Raw genomic sequence first — 14230 nt, 5'->3', positions numbered from 1 at the left:
TTGGTCTTACTGAACCTCGTGCTGTTGACCTCAGCTTATTAATCCAGCCTGTCCAGATCCCTCTGCAGAGCCTTCCTACCCTCCAGCAGATCAACACTCTTGCCCAAGACTCCTGCACAACTACCTTTCCTCTGCAGACTTAGCAAGGGTACAGGTGATCTCCTCATCCAGATCACTGATAAATATATTAAACAGAATTTCCCTGAAGAAAGGAGGTACACTTCACAGTTTTAAGCAGAATGTTCTTCTGTGGAATTTACTATTCTGAAAAGAAATCCTCTGTGGACTTGATTTGATTCGAATGAAGAATTTAAGCATTAACTAGTCATTTGGGATAACTTGTTAAAATTAAGATATGGTATTTGCACATCCATAATTTTTCAAATCTGTTTTTAGTGTTTTCAGAAATGAGGGGGTTTTCCCTGCTCTGGAAAGTTCAGGGATTTTGTTTACCGCAGTGATGGAAGGCTCAAGATAAAAGAGGAGTTACCTGAGGCTTCTTGATAGAGTGTATGTGTTTCTACTTGAAAGGTGCAGCAATGGTTTCGTACTCTGTGGGGTTTTTTTCTAATTATAAAACCAATTAATTACAAAGGTGCTATAAGGATGTGCCTTATTTTATGTAGATATAATTTACAAGTGCATTCTATCCCATTGATTATGAAATTGTCAGCATGGGTGATTATGAGTAGTCTTGATTTATAAAAAAATGCATTAGCTTTCTTAAGGCAAAGCAACCTCTGTTTAACTGCATATTGAACTGTTCTTGATGAGAAATGCATGTGTATGGTTAGTGCTGGGTTTCTGCTGCAGCATAGTGTTATTTTAATGCAGGAGTTTGCTTGTGTGAAAACATTTTAATATTTCCTCCAAAAATTCCTCTCTATGTTTTATGAAGTTTGGTTGGCCCCTTCAATTAATTCTTAGTGTTCTTGGCTTTTTTGTTTCCTGATAAATTACCAACAAGGTAATGGTTCTGTTTTCGTGTGCCCATCCGGTCATGACTATAATTTACTTAGATCAGAAATTAATAGCCTTTAGTATTGATTCCAACTGTACATCCATAGAGCTCATCTGTTTCTCCAGGAGGTGAATTTCTTTTGTTTTCAGGAACAATACAAAGAGAAAAGTTCCATATAATTACCGAGTTGTTATCAACCTGTACTGATCATTCAGATAATCCTTTTAAGCCTTCCTTTGGTGAACATGCAGCCAGGGCAGCAGGACTGTCTTACTGGTGGAGATGGAGAACGTGCAGAAGGACAGAGAGTGGGTGTGAAGTGACTAAAATAGATCAGTGATGTGGGGCTTGTAGGAAATCTGAGGTTTGTTTAATGATCTGCATCAAGGAAGAAACTGAATTAGAAAATGGAAGCCAGAATAATACAGCCCTTCCAATAGTATCCAATCCTTTCCTGCAAACACTGAACAAGGAGAAATTGGCAGTGAGAAGGGCAATAGTTGAAAGAACTTTTAATGGAAACTTTCATAAAGGTTAATGTAATAGAGTGGGTAATATTACATGCAGTGCCATATATTTTAGTTACTCGTGCATCCTGTGTGTAGATGGCTGTTATTGTTGCGCAGGTTTGTAAGTGCATTCTGAACTACTAGAAGCAGATTATTTGGTAAGTCATTGTTTCCAGATTAGACATAACCCTAATTTATGCTGTTGATAAATTAAGTCATTCCTTGTTCTTTCACATCAATAATATAATTTTTCACCTTGCTAATATTTTTGACTGTTGTATACTGCATGCACGACCATTACTCATAGTTTCCCTGTCCTCATCTCACTTCTTTCTGCTGTAATGCTCCTTGGAAAGTAAAATTAAGACTTCTTTACTTCAGAGGCAGGAATGTTCAGTTCAAACATGGATGGCCCATCTTGCTGCAGTACTCCCTTCCTGTAGCGCTTATCTACTCATCCCCTAACACCCCACTGTCCTGAGTATGCACAGGTCTGTTTTCTCTCCCTCCTCTGAGTGGTGGTACCACTCTCTGGGCTGCTGCGTCGCCTCTGTGACTGAATGAATGACCAGCTGGAGCTGCTGCCTGACTGGTGTTCCCTGGCTTTCCAATCCCCAAGGCAGCCCCTTGGGTTGGGCTCCCACCCAGCAGCAGAGCTGTGTACCTTGCAGGGTGCCTTTGTTGAAGTGCTTCTGACAAAAAAAGTTCTTGTACTTTTAGAACAGCTAGTTTGAACGGAGACTGCTGAAATGGGAGAAGGCACTTCTGACCTTGCCTTCTGGAAAAGCTCAATTTACAAATGATGTGTTGAGTTCTGACCCCTCATGGGCCATGCCAGTGCAGTGTGTTGTTTTGCACTTTAGCTTTTTCTATTAGAGTGAAATATATTGTCTGTTATTATCACACTGTTAAATTAATTTTCACTATTTCGTGCATGATTTATTTGAGGTTCCACTGGATGAAGCAGGCATGAGGCATTGGGGTTTCATTAGATAAAATAGTTTTGAACTCTAACCACATCACAGTTACTTTGTAATGGGATGTAAATTGAAATCATGCATGTACATCACCCTTCTACTTTGCTGTTCTGAATAAATAGTATTTTAGAAATCAGTAGAGCGTTGTAACTCTTCTGTTTTATCACTGTAGGTATGTGATAGCACAAAACATCTTGGAGAGTTTCCTCATTGTCGAAGGTGCTTTGGGATTGGTAACTCAGAGACCAGAACTCAGATCTCCTGCCTCCAGGGCTGCAGGACACAGTACCCTTCTGATACAGCTCTTTATGTATTTTGGGTTGCTGTTTACATCCCTGGTTTTGCTAACCCCTCTCCAACACATAATTGGGAATTTTGACCTGAATAACTGTAGAAACACCTGTAAGAAAACCTTTTGAGTCACTTTAACTTGTCTTACGTATTTGTGTGGGCTGTGTTTTAAAACAACTAAACCTTGGCCTATGTGGAAATGTCCCTTTTTTAATGCCTTTTCTTCTGAATAAAAAACAACTTACTTTTCCAAGATGTCATGATGTTTGGCAACCTGAAATAACTGACTTGAGGTCATGCATCAGATAATGGGCAGGACTGAAAAGAGTGTGTGTCTTGTGATTCCTGACCTGCTGCAAAATAGTCTGTGGTTCTGTGTAATCTGTTCTTGGGCCAACAACTAGGTTGAAATATATTCCAGTTCAGACCTCAAGTTTAAGAACACTGCCAACTGGGTCCATGTTCTACTTCTGTTGAAGCAGAGGGACCAATACTGTTAATGCAGCTCAACAAAAAAAGGACATTTTGTTTTCTTTTCTACTGCCCTCTCTACTTTGTGACTCTTCAGAGTTTTGAAGGAGTTAGTGAGAATGGCGCAGAGAGGTGCAGCTATGTCAGAGTTTGTTTTATTAAAAGATCAATATATTTTTCAGTTAGAAAATGGCTGAAGAAATAAATCGTGTTAGCCTTCTGTCATGTGTGATGTTCCCCTTTGAAAGGGTTAGTGAAGGAAAAGTGCCCAGTTTGGGATCATCCCTGGGAGGGGGGTGACATGGAGCCTCTTCTGTTGCTCTGGGAGGTCCTTAGTGGGAATCAAAGTGGTTTCTGTTCCCTGGGATGTCAGGTGCCAAAGCCATGGTGCCTCTGCTGCGTCAGCCTGAGCGCCTCATCTTGGTGTGCATTGTGATTGTATGTGGTTGCTGGCTCAGAAATATCTGGGAGACACTTTCTTAACGTTTTATTTGTTTTCTGTGGAAGAAATGCAAGGTTTGGAGATTCTGTGAGGGTTGTTTGGTGAGTGACTGGGGACTCATAACGTAAATGTTGCTGTTAAGTTTGTCTTCTGTACTGTTTTTTTACTGAACATGGCTCTTGGATACTGAAGCATTAGTGCTCCTGGCAGAGGGAGGATCTCAGCTGTTGGAGTAACACTGATCCTTCTGTCAGCAACCTCTTAACCTGCTTTGGGTTTTGTTCTTATCAAAAGTTTAGTGTTGACTTTTAAGGATTGGTATGTGAAAAATGTCAAAACACTGATTTTCAGCTGCATGCTGCCTGCCATAGGCAAATCAGGGCTGAGTGCATGTGGGCCAGCCTCTAAAATTTTTTGTTGCTGATTGTCGCTCACGTGGAGGGCCCTTGGGACAGCTGGCCCCTCGCTGTTGATGGTTTGATTACAGCGATCACCCACAGCTTCTGAAGAGTGCGAAGAAAAGAAATTGCTTTCTTTGTCAAGGTGTTTTCGTTTCAATTCTCACCCATTAGCCCTGTTTGGTTAAGTTTTGAATTACTCCATCAGGTGACTGATGAGTTTATTTTTCCCCCTGATGGTATTAAAATGGATTTGGGGTAAGATGGAAAGCAAAGGCAAAAAAAGATTTGTGCGTATTGATCAGTGCTCCTTCATCTTTATCCTGGCTTGGTGTGTCATGGACAACAAGGATGAAAATGAATACTGAATAAGAGTATGTTAGAAAATACATATTTTAAAAAGATTTTTAAAATTTTTTAAATCTGTGAATTGTTTACACATGTAGCAAACTATATATAGGTTAAGGCTAATCAATAGTCATTGCTTGTTATGATTTTAAAGCTTTGAGTAACTAAGAATGTTTGTGATTGTTTTACTTTACATGCATGTAATTACAAAATGTTCCTGTATATAATTATAGCTTTTGAAGTTAGATGTGTTTCAGTTGTGGTGCTGTAGATGTTCAGAGGAGTAGGAATCAGCCAGGCCAGGTCCTGGTTGTCAGTGCTGTTCTGCTTCCATACCTTTCTACCACAGGCAACAAGCAAAACATGAAAGGTTTAAATTTCATATCGAAAATGCTCTTTGTAATTCAAGAATGAAAACAGGATAGAGAATTTGAAACTATTCTTTTGTAATGTACAATTATGTTCATTCTTTTTCACACATAAATGGAGTATCACTACACATTCCCCAGTCTCATTTCACAGCATAATCAGAGATAAGGTGAATATATGATACAGTAGTATCTGTATTAATTAAATGAAATGTCATCAATAATTTAGAACAAAACAATAAACAGAGACTCAAGCCCCTTCTCCCTGAAGGTTGCAATGATGGTGTCAATGGGATTGGCTTTTCCAACATATTATGTATTTCACTATTGCTGTGGCCTTTAGTTTGTACCTCTAGATTATTGAGTAATAGGTACCTGTTATTTATTGAGTAATCACATTTTACTGCTTACACTAGTCAGTATTTAAGGCAAGGGGCATAATTTACAGGGAAGTCCTGCCCTCAAGTACTTAGGAGTTGGGTTGTGCCCAGGATGTGGTTCTCACCAGCGGAAAGTGGAAGGAATGTTGCTGCACTGTTCAGGCCAGAAGGGATGTAAATAGGTAGTAATTTTATCTTCTTTGGCCTAGAGGGAGTTCCCTGCAATATTAGTTTTTTCCTGAAGTAGCAAAAGGACTGGATTAACTTCTGCTTAGAGAAAAAACTTGCAGAAGCATTAACTTCTTGGTTTAATTTTTTAATTGCTTTATTTTATTTTTTTAGGGTATGTTAGAGTACTCTAAGATTTACTTTTGAATTATTTTTGAAAAATATCTGTTGAAATGGCTTAAATATTATTCTGTGTTTTCTGCAACCAATCCGTTTGCTTTACATGGTCACATATATCCCTGGTTTCATGTCCAAGCTGACGCCAAGTTTGTATGTCTTGAAGTAAATTAGGAAGCAGTAACTCAGGTATCCATATGTACTGAGATATAGTCTTTATCACGTGCCAAAAGCTTTTTAATTTTTCTATATGCAGTCTGTGTGGGTTCCACAGAGCAAATACAGTGTTGTACTCTGGGGAGATACTGTTTGTCTCTGGCTCTGGTCAGAAAGCTAAGTGATGGTCCTTCTCCAGTGTACTTGGGTGGGCAGGAACTCTGCTTCTTTCTAATTTACTTACTACATATTCCTTGGTAATAATGTACTTGAACTTTTCCAGATATTTCTGAAAATCAAACTTGCAGCACCAATGTAGGAAAATTTCACATAGCCCACAATATTTTTTAAGAATTTTAAGCGCTGTATCTTCATTTAAACCAAACAAAACACTGCGTACTATGTCTGTTTGCAAGGGAGTGTGGCGAGTTAGTTTTTCATTCTTACAGGGTGGAACATAAAATTTGTGTTTTCTTGTAAAGGTGAATGACCTTAATCTTATTGTTTTCAGTTATTGTTCATTTAATTAGATCACAACACGGCCTGTCTTGTTTAAATTTCTTTGAACAAGTGACTTAGTGACAGCAGAAGTATTTTGTTTTATAGACCTTCCTTAAGCATTAGCAATGCCTTAAGCCATAAGTGGCGCTCACTTGCTTGTTCTTTTGCTACCTTAGTTTTTAGATCATTGTTTTCATGATCTGTATTCATTCACAATTGCAAGTTAAAAATAGGAAAATTAATACCGTGTCTTCTAAAGGCATACAGTGGTTGCCACGCTTTACAGGGTCATTCTAAGGATTTATCAGGTAAAAGAAACTCCGTCTTATCTTGTGAAGAGACCAAATAAAGGCTGAACATACTCATTTTATCTGTGCACTGTCTGTGCGATGAACTCTCACCCTGATTAAGGTTTTAGCCTGAAGCATGGCTAATAGCATTGCAGCCAAAAGGATTCTTTCTTTCTGTCCCTACTTAGCTGAAATGACTTACTGCTCTGTCCTTCAGTGGGACAAATTCTTGTGCAAAAACGGATTGACCTGCAGCTCCGAAGGAGATGTCAAGTTGTGGGTAGAAGTTTTAACCATCTACCTGCCCCATAAAATGGGGAAGAAGTCCTTATTTCCTACTTTGAGTGCCTTTCAAACAGGGAAATCGTAAGGGTCAGAGGAACCAAAACTTGACAAAGTCCTGCTTCTCTCCAGTGTGCTGTGCTGAACCTTGCACGCAGTTAGTTGGAGTTCAGTGTTTGCACAGCGTTCTAACATTTCTGATGACTTTGAGGAACTGTTGTCATGGAAGTTTAAAAGTAGTACTTGAAAATAATTCCGTGATAAACTGTTCAGTAAGTAAATCTGTTGTGTGGCTTTGCAGTGTGATGTGCACATGTTGGATTCTCACACTTCAGCACAGACTGTGAGCTCTTAATGCCTCAATGGGGCAGTAATGGCTGGCATGTAAAAGCTGTGGAGTTGCCATGAAGTTGAAATGCTGTGAGGGGCTGACTGAGCTGGACCTGCTGACTTCAAATGGAAGTTGTTTTCACATGGAGTGGGGAAGAATGTCATGTGTGCAGCTTTTGTGTAAAGGCTGAGTAACTTACAGTTGTGGATTGCACCTTTGTTTTCCCATGTATTAGGAACAATTCTGATTTTCTGCAAACAAACTGGTATTCTGAAACCATTTACTAAGTTCCATGTCAATGGAGAGATGTAATTAAATCCTGAGGCAGATGATAAGTCCATGAGTAATTTGGATGACTTGTGATTTGGAGCATCTTTCAAGCATACATCCTACAGAAAATTCTGTTATTGCAGCTGCTATTACTAAAGTTGAAAACGCTTTTCTTAGGATAAGCTTCCTAATGGAAGGAAGATGTGAAGACTTTGTATTTATCTTTCTGAACCTGATTGAAATGTCACTGATACAAAAATCCTATTTCTGACTGGAAAATGTGCAATCATGAAGACTTACAGATAGCAACTGCGGCTACTAAACTGTTATTTTCCATTTTCCCTTTCTCAAAGGGCAGTATTTAGTGTGTGTTTGTTGGTGCTGTCATCATTTAGTTCACACTTTACTTTCCATGAGAAGAGTCACAAGGAAAAATGTCAGAAGTCACACATTCCAAGTATCCCCTTTAATGCCAATGTGAGTTGGGTACCTTCACTACCTAAATAATTTTTCAAAATGTGGCATAAACTTTGCAGTCAGTTGAAGACAAGGCAGAGGGCACTGGTGTGAAGGTGGGGAGAGGGACAGGAGACACTGGAGTCCTGTGCTGGAATCATGTTGTGGCTTATTTGGGAAGGTGAGTCCAGGTTCAGCTGCTGATTCAATTGTGCTGCTGGGGCTGCTGTGGAAACACCTGGAGACCCAGAAAAATGTGTGTATTAAATGGGCTGTTCTAGGGGAACATAACTCTTTTGGCGCAACATTTTTTGCCTTGTGTTCCTTGCTGTTTGCTGAAGTAGCAACTGTTTGAAATTGTGGGGGCAATTTAGGAGGGCACGTTAGTGAGTAAAGTGTGTGTAAAAAAGTTGAAGGTGCTGAATCGTCAAGATCTGATACAGTTTTGTACGTATTCTTTTTTTGCTTTTATAAACAGACTGTGGGTGTATGGCTGCATTCTGCAATAAGCTTTCTGTGGAATGAGTAGAGTGAGACCAGACTTGACAGTTCTGGAGAAGTTTTGGTATTCTTTTCATGAGCAAAAAAATTTGTGGACTGCATGATTTGCATAAAAATGTACTTTCAGGTATTTTCTACAGTGGCACCCTGAATTGCATATTATTGTTCTCTGGCAGGTTTCAAGTGCCACAGACGTTAGAGACTGTTCCTTAGTTTTGCTTTTGTTTAATCAAACTGCTTCAATATATTTTGTCCTTGTCCTTTCTTCTGATTTCTGCTGCTTAAAAAATACTGTAAATCTCTTCTCCCCTTTTCCATGGCATCTTGCTCTTCCTTCCTGCTTCTGGCGGGTGCTCTGCTTTGGTCCCCCAAATCTGGGAGCTGAAGATCATGGTCATGCCCAGATCTGGCAGCAGGGCCTCCTTTTCTGCTGCATCTCTGGCACTTTATGTATGAAACTGTCAACAAGCAGATTTTAGTATGATATACAGAAGTCTTTTTTGCAATAAGTAATTGTTTTATGTGAATGCTGTTTTTTTCATCAGATGATTTCATCTGTAAAAGCTCTTGGGTTGCATGTAATGGTTCATCTCCTATTTTATTTCTGAATCAATGTTGTAGTGATTGAGAGGAGTATTAAATACTATATTGATACAAAAGCATCACTGCAATTACTGTTGTGGGTTTCTGGAAAGTTATTCTAAGGATGTAACAGATATTTGTTTTTGAACAATAGCAGTACAATAAACATGGTTTGGAAAACTAATTTTTTATTGCTGAAAACTATTTTAACAAAATCAGTTCTGCCTATTGTTTAAATATGGTTTTATAAAGCTGTCCCTTGAGGTAATGACATGTATTTTCAGCTTTATTCATTACATTCTCATGTTCATGTAAGAAAAACGATTTGGAACTTCTTGTTTTTTCCAGACAAGAAAGAAGAACTGTCTGCTATGAGCTTTGCTTTGCTGCCTTCCTTTTCCTCACTCTTTCTTTCCTACCCCCTTCACTCCTGGCTCCAGTCTCTTCTTTCCCCTCTGCACTGACAGCTTTTTCCAATGAATGTCTGTAAAGCATCAGAGAAAATAAAGCTGGAGGGATACTGAGCAGTCATCTAGTCCATTCCTCTGTCCCAAGACATGACCAACTCTGCTGGGCAATCTTCTTGTCTGTCCTGCTCAGTAAAACACAGAGGGATGAAGATTCCTCCTTTCCAAGCAGGACATTGGACTACTTAATTAACCTGTTTCATTTTGCCCAAGCTGTGTTTGCCTGTCTGAAATTATTCTCTGTTGCTGTCAAGAGAATTACCTGAGATGATTTTTCTCAGTATGTGTTTGTAATTTCTGTTCCGTTACCAAACTGAACATGTGCTAATTAGCTGATCCTGTTGTATTTTTGGGTGACATTTATAGTCTGCAAGCTTGATGATTACAAAGAGTATTTTTAGAGTATATTTTATTTCTCAATTTTTGGGGAAGTTACAACTCAGAAAGCTTTCTCTTTATTTTTTTCATAGTTTGAAATGCATAACTTCTCTAATCTGTCATGAGAAATAGTACCTTCTTGGATTAGTTATAGAAGTTAAAATGTGTTAGAAGTTGTTTTCCTAAACTACAGATGACATGCTTTATGATGTTGCCTCTCTGGGAAGAGATTTTTGGAGAGAAATTACCTTGAGGATATGCATGTTTTCCTCTTCTCTTAGTGTGTGTCATACTTGCCAGAGTTTGTCTTCTGGAGAAGTTTTAGGTTGGAACATCTCGATTACATTTTTTTAGGCATTGCATGTGAATCACTTTTCTTTCTGTATCCATTATACCATACTCTGAAGTTCTGGTCCCTTAGCAAACCTCTCCATGCTTGGCTCTCTTCAGACTTGTAGCAAAGAGGATGGACTTTCCAGTACTGTGGAATATTTAGCAAAGGAATTTCCAGGTGTTACTGGCACGTGCAAGATGTACATCCTGGGTGTGGTAGGCATAGGAAGAAGTGATGTTGGTACTTGCATATATATCTATTTATACATGTAACAGACAAACTGTTTTATGTATGCACTTAACAATTTCCTCTTACGACTGCATTTACTTAGAATTGGTGCAAAGCATTTGTCCCAAAAATTCTGTCTGTCAGAAAATGAGAAGAAATTCAGTAGATCCTCAGCTGGCTATAGCAACACCTATTTCTGAGTAATTCTCATCCTCACCCATAAAATCAGTATAAAATTGACCTAACAAAGCCAGATGAGATGGAGTATCTGGAAAGTAATCCTCAGGGAAAACGAAATTCAGTCTTTTAAAATCTGAAGATAAAGTGCATCGAGTTGCAGAATTGGATTATACTTTCTCTTTTTATTTCTAAATCAGTACCCTTTTGTTTATACCTTTGCAGCACTTGTGAGAAGTTGCCACAAAGATGTGTCAAATGCTGCCTGAGCCTGGCTCCAAAAGCAGAAACTAACATAATCTTTGAAAAAAAAAACCTAAAACCCCAAACCAACACCAGTCCCTGACCTGGATAATTATCATAAAATCCTGAGGCTTTTTATAGGTGTTAGGGTTTGGTTTCAGAAAGTAAAGACATAAAAAGTGTATAGTAACTTTTCTTTTTGAAGCACAAGTCACATCAGATTTTCTTACTTAATAAATGTATGGCAAGTACCTACTAAAATAACCAGTTAAAAGCCAGTAATAACAGCTGCAAACCCAGCTCAAAGCAGTTGGGCAAGTCTTGGGAACGTGTAATTTTTGCTGAGTGTAGCACTGAGTGTTTTTCTTGGATTGAGTTAGGATCATTTTTTAAAATATTGGCTCTTTTTTGTTTTCATGAAGGAGTATTAAAAGTGTTATTCTGCCTGTTTAGATCCTTTGAATTTAATTATCCTCTCATGATGTGAACTGGAATTTACTTAGATTTGTTTTTACCATTTCAAGTGAGACTGAAGTAGCAGGAGAGAGCCCTAATATAAAGTGAGGATGGGAAGCTGAGCAGGACATTAGATTAAGGTTGTAGGTTTTTTATCTGTTACCATATCAGGGCACCAAAAGAACTTACTGAGGTTGTTGGTGTTATTGCCTGTAGGTAAAGGATGGTTATGTTAAATGCTGTTCAGCATTGTTGACACCTTGCTGAGGTTTGAATTTTACCCATGTTTTGACTGTAAACCCAAGTTACCTAGAGCCAAGTTTTGCTTAATTCTGAAATTGTACCTTGCTTCTTATTGTGACCTTTTAAAATAACCGATGGAGTTTTTGCTATCGCTCTTTGCTTCCTGTTTTGAAGCCTGGCAGTTACATTTGCACTGAGGACAATGAAAGAAAGAAATGGCATTTCTGTGTGATTTCAGAAACCCCAGTGATTTTGTTACTATGTTGCTAAAGCATTCACTATACTAAATGTTTCTCATGTAACTGTACTTCACATCTGCCAAAATCATCTGCTTGGCTTTACTGCTGGGAAGGGCTGAGCCTGCCAAGTCCTGCCTGGTGCTCCGGCAGCCTCTTCAGAGCAGTCCCTGCTCCTCCTCACGGGCAGCAGAGCTCGGGTTTTGCAATAGGAGCAACTATAAATGGTACAGCAAGACTTGGGAAGTTGTGAACAAGAACTGGGCGATAAGAAACGGAACTAGAGGCAGCTGGTAACCAGCATGTATTGCATGAGGTCTATCAAATGCTTCAGGCTGGAGCTCTGCTGGGTGAAGCAGTCCTGCTTTCTTTTTGCCACAACTCCCTATTCCCCAGTTTTTCTTCCTTTTTTACTGGCAAAAAACCCCAATGATTTTGGAGAACTGATCTACATGACACTGATCTGCGAAGTTTCAGACAGTTGGTTTGATCTTGGTCGGTTCCCTCATCTGGTTCAGTCTGTATCAGGAGGAGGCAGATGGTGCCACAGGGTCACCAACGGTACCTGGTGGTGGGAGTGCAATGGGATTGCTCATTTGCAAAGAAATTTATGCTTGAAATGTTTGTGGACATACAGAATTAGATTCACAAGCTCTGTTAAAGTAGTTTTTGCATTCTGCATGATTTTCAGTGGGTTTTAGCAAGTAATTTATCAATTACGTAGAGTTGAGTATTTGATGTCTGTCACCATACTTACTATTATCAGGGATCACCTCTGATATGCAATTGCTTTCTTTTTTATGATGCTAATTTGGAATAAAAACAAGCTCCCTTACAGGATAGGTACTGAGATACTCAAACTCCTCATGTACCTAATCATTATAGAGATGTGTTGTCAATTTAATGACACACAAAATAGGTGGGGGAAAAAAGTCTTTGTTCTAAGTAACTGTATTTATTTGGTATGATAGTTTATAAATATAGCATCTAATCTGTTGTGTCTGCCTTTAGGAGTTCTTTCTCCCCATAGGAGATGGAGTAAGATTCCTTGTGCAAAGTACATACATTTTAATAAATAATAGCTGCAGAACCCTTCCTGGATGTACTTAGAAGAAAAACTGTACTTGTCCAACAAGAAGAGATAAATGCCTCTGTTTTTATCTAAAATATCACTTAGATTTGAATTAGATGCAAATTAGTTATAAATTGTATTGAGTTGATTAACAAGTAGGTTTTTGCAACACATTTGAAATGTATGTTCCACTGTTGGTTTAGCATCTGGCCTGGGATGAAGGAGGAATGGTGACTTCAGCCCCAGCTCCTTACAGCAGCTCTGTGTTAATTTGGAATCAGCACTGGAAATGAAAGCACCATCAATGGCATTTCCCTTCCATTAAAGCTCCACTTTGCAGCAGCAAACATGTGATATGATAAAGAAGAGTAGAAACCTCCGTGCTTTGCCACAAGTGGAGAACCTTCTGGTTCTGATGTAAAACTTAGCAATGAGAGGAATTTTCAGAGTTATCCCATGGTGCTGGTGTTAAAGACTGAAGTGGAGCTCTGAACATTTCCCAGGTCCTGGCTCCTTGGAAGACAGGAATACCAGTGGCTCTTGAGGTAGACAAGAGGTGGCAGTTCTCATCAGTGATGTCCCCTGGTGCTTATTGGTGGGTTTCTCTGTTAGTTTTCCTGCCCTCTGGCACCCCAGGCTGTCATCAGCCAGGCAGTCCAGTGGCAGGAGGATCTGCCTGATGTTGGGGCTCAAGCAGAATTTGGAGAGCTCTCCCTCTGGCCCAGACTTTGGTACTGACCTGGATCTGCCTTGCGGCGGGAGGACATGTAATTTCACTTTTAGCACATGGACAAATGCTGGTGCTGAACTGTTGTACACGAGCGGTGTGAAACTTCCTGGTGTTTGTGATGAGGTGTAGCAGTAGCACCTTGGGAAGGTTTTGTATCATAGAAGGTTAAAAGCTTTGAGCGGGATGAAGAGCGTAATTTGTGTTTTTGTTTAAAGGTTATGGTTCAGATTGTTGTGTTACATGCCTTCAAAATAACATTAATTGTCGACTACAGCCTAAATAACAGTGATTATTTTGATAATGAGCAGTTTATAAGAGGTTAATGAAAACTTCAAGCTATTATTGAAATGCTTTTAAATGGCTCTGAACAGAAGATATTGAAATGTGTTAGCTCTTCTAAACTCTTTGTTGAGAATGCTGGTTACACTGGAACTATCTTTGCAATCCCAAAGGAATGTTTTTCTGTACTTTATAAAGATCTTTTTTTTCCCTTATAATTTTACATTCCTTTTTTCCTGGGATGGAAAGAGATTTTATATCACTTTATTTCTTAATTAAATTAAAATGTGACAATTGAACATGCCCTTAAAAGATGAACTATTCAAAGATGAAAGAGCTGAATATGAAAATAGTTCAGTACAGTATAACCTGCTACCATATGTAAAACAATAAACATACAGTTTCATAAATATGAAATAAGTCTTTTAAATAATCCAGTATCTTCCTGCGTTTTTAGATACATTCTTGCACTTGCCTCAAAGCTTGACGCTAAGCTGACCCTCTCTTTAATATTAATGTACTCTGACT

The 14230-nt window shown here is 38.9% G+C and overlaps 1 protein-coding gene across 3 annotated transcripts in view; it reads left to right on the top strand.

Moving 5' to 3' along the window:
• Positions 1-14230, top strand: part of DENND1B (DENN domain containing 1B) — a 153258-nt gene that overhangs the window by 25362 nt on the left and 113666 nt on the right. The gene's annotated exons all lie outside the window — the stretch shown is intronic.

Source organism: Pithys albifrons, chromosome 10, assembly GCF_047495875.1.
Source record: "Pithys albifrons albifrons isolate INPA30051 chromosome 10, PitAlb_v1, whole genome shotgun sequence".
Lineage (NCBI taxonomy): Eukaryota > Metazoa > Chordata > Aves > Passeriformes > Thamnophilidae > Pithys > Pithys albifrons.
This window is presented reverse-complemented; position numbering and strand designations above follow the sequence as displayed.